This window comes from Canis lupus, chromosome 6 (assembly GCF_048164855.1).
Source record: "Canis lupus baileyi chromosome 6, mCanLup2.hap1, whole genome shotgun sequence".
Taxonomy (NCBI): domain Eukaryota; kingdom Metazoa; phylum Chordata; class Mammalia; order Carnivora; family Canidae; genus Canis; species Canis lupus.
Window position 1 is genome coordinate 75765404 of NC_132843.1, and position 3335 is coordinate 75768738.

A 3335-nucleotide genomic window follows, 5' to 3' on the forward strand; every position below is an offset into this window, starting at 1 on the left:
CTCAATCCTTCAACTTCCCTGCCCACATATCCTGCCAATTCTGGGCAGTGACTTCGGCGGGACAAAAACTATGGGATGTGAATCACCTTCTGGCCAAGTGCCATCCTCTACTTGTGCCTTGGGTCTCATCTCTTCTCCCCTTTCCAGGAATCCTCTGCAATCTGCTCTGCGATATTTTCTCGGTGTCTCCCACCTGTCCTTCTTTACTGACTTATTCCCATCTAATTAGGAGAGGCTCAAATTTCTCCCATGCCATTAAAAAAAAAAAAAAAAAAAACCACCTGCCTTATCCCCCCTCTCCCCATCACTGTCACACTTACTGCCAAGCTCACTATAGCCACATCTCTGTTTTTTGTACCTTAGGTTTATCCCTCAACCTGTTTCTAGCCTAATTTCACACTTAACGGTGCTGTTCTTTTCCAGATTACCAATAGCCAGGTAGCGTTTTCGGTCCTCATGTTTTCTGGCCTCATCTCTTCTGGTTTTCGTTGGACCAGTCCAGCCATACCTCATCAGTTTCCTTCATCACACCTCATCCTATAGGCAATCACTACACTTTAGATAACCTCAAGGCCCTGAACTAGGCCTACATCTAACCCTGAAAAACTCATCTATTACCTTAGTTGTAATAGACATCTGCTACCTGATGGTGGCAAATTATGCTCAGAGCTCTGTTCTGATACCCGGGCTTGTACAGATTGGGTTCCCAGGCTGTGGGATGGAAAATTAGCAGCCAAGAGCATTTTGGGGGAATACTCTTAGGATCTACATCTGTGGAAGGAAAAGGAAGGAAGCAGTGACGTCTGTCGACTCTGGGTAGCTCGGAAGCCGAGATGTCCCTTAAGAAGTGTCCTGAGTTGGAATGAAGGGTCTTTTCTTAATAACTCCCACTGGCCAGTCACTGGTTAATGGCAGGCTGCCCTTGGAAGGAGTTATGACCTTGGGAGAAAAGATTTTCTTCGGCAGAAGCAATTGCCTTAGGAAGCTGATATTGAGAGCTCCCAGCAGCTGAAAGAGAAAGTCTTTTGTTTCTGAAAGGAACCTGGGTTGGTCATCACAGCATTGGCTGCAAGAATCAACTGCTTAGGGCAGCCCAGGTGACTCAGTGGTTTAGCGCCGCCTTCAGCCCAGGTCGTGATCCTGGAGACCCAGGGTCGAGGCCGACGTTGGGCTCCCTACATGGAGCCTGCTCCTCCCTCTACCTGTGTCTCTGCCTCTCTCTGTGTTTCTGTCTCTCATGAATAAATAAAAATCTTAAAAAAAAAAAAAAAGAACCAACTGCTTACTTAATATTTTTGTTTGGCTACCCAACAGATACCTCAGAAATAACATTTGGACACTAAACTCTTCATGCTAATCCTTACTCCCTCATACTGCTTCTTCCTCTGGTTCTTCCTACCACACTTAGATGGCTATCATCCACTCACTCAACTCTGAAACCAAAGTGTCCCCCTGAACCTTTTGTCTGGCTCACCCCCACCCACGTGCCATCAGTCTAAATGTCATGATGACATCACATCCTAAATATCTCTTGCTCTAGCTTGCACCCTCCCTGCTGCTGCCTCTGTTGATTTGCAACCCTCCTGGGAGTTTCCCAGATAGAATCTGGAACTGGTCCCTGTACTCAGAGGGCTGGTACAGAGGCCGCCCACTCCGGGTTGGTAGGTGGCCGGTGTAATAACCAAAGGGAAGTTACATATGAGGTCTGTCTTTGGCAGCAGTAAGATGAAGAGATCCTGCTCCTCAGATCTTATGATTTATCTAGAGGCCTTAACTAGGTTCAGTCATGTGTACCATGCAGGTGTTCTCAATACCACATGACTACCTCAAGGCTACATTTTTGGAGTCACTTCTGGGAATGGGAAAGCAAATGGAACCCATATTCCAAGGACAGGGGAGGAAGTGAGAAGCTGGGATCCAGCTCACAGGTCAACCAGTGGTCACATCTTTTTGGATGACCTTCCCTGACAGCCTCTGGTGTAAATTACCATCACAGTTTGCTTGCATGACGGTATTCTTTACCTAAAAGTGGTTTCCCTGTGCCTACGTTTCCCCCCCTTCACACCAGTCTCTCCTTACAGCGGTCAGTGGTGTCTTTTTAGCAATTACTAGAAACATCTCATTTCAATCCGTGACTTCCAAAATCTTCAGTTTAGCCTACAAAGGCCTTCATCATGGGATTCCAATCTCTCCAGGTTTATCTTGTTCCACTCTCTCCACACTAGATATTTACTAGCTTCTTGGAAGCATCATGTCTCTGCACATGTTTTCCACATCATCCTCCCTCGCCCTTTTCTCCCTTCAAGTCTCAGCTTATATATCACTTCCTCAAAGAAGCCTTTCTTGAGCATCTAGGACTAGGCCGCATCTCTTGGTGTTCGCTGACAGAGCGTCTTTCTTGGCACATGTCATCTTGTGAGGATTTGGCTAATATCTTCATTTCCCATCAGAATATACGCTCCATAACAGCAAAAACGATGTGTCTTATTCACTGTTTTGTCTGCAGTGCTCAGCATGATGTGTAGCATATGGTATGTGCTTAATATTTGACTTCATGTGTGCCATTCCTTCTATTTGGGATGTCTTCTCTAGACTTGCAGAGCTCAGGCTTTTCCTATACACCCTCCAAAAAGTTAATCGCCACCTCCTCATGCCACCACTTTACTTTGTATATGTTCCATTGTTGCATTTTTTTACACATTCATTTATTTAACATTTGGGGTTTACATATCGACAGCTCGTGAACCACATTATTCACAAAATATTTTTAGTTTCCCCCTCCACATAGAAAAGTCAGTAGATTTTACAATTAAAAAATCAGAATATATGGTAATACTAAATACATAGTCCTAAGACAGTTGAGCAAATCTGTTTTCTGGGATATATATAGCAGGTGTTCAATATTGTTTATGAATGGATTGATGAATTTTCAATCAAATGAAAGTGGTGAACACTTTTCTATTGACATTTAATTTCTTTTTTTTTTTTTTAAATTTATTTATTTTTTTTTTTATTGGTGTTCAATTTACTAACATACAGAATAACACCCAGTGCCCGTCACCCATTCACTCCCACCCCCCGCCCTCCTCCCCTTCTACCACCCCTAGTTCGTTTCCCAGAGTTAGCAGTCTTTACGTTCTGTCTCCCTTTCTGATATTTCCCACCCATTTCTTCTCCCTTCCCTTATTTTCCCTTTCACTATTATTTATATTCCCCAAATGAATGAGAACATATAATGTTTCTATTGACATTTAATTTCAAGCAAATTTCAGTGTTATGGGATCCACTGTGGATAATGACTATAGAATATTAAAAGAGTGATTATGAACTCGAGG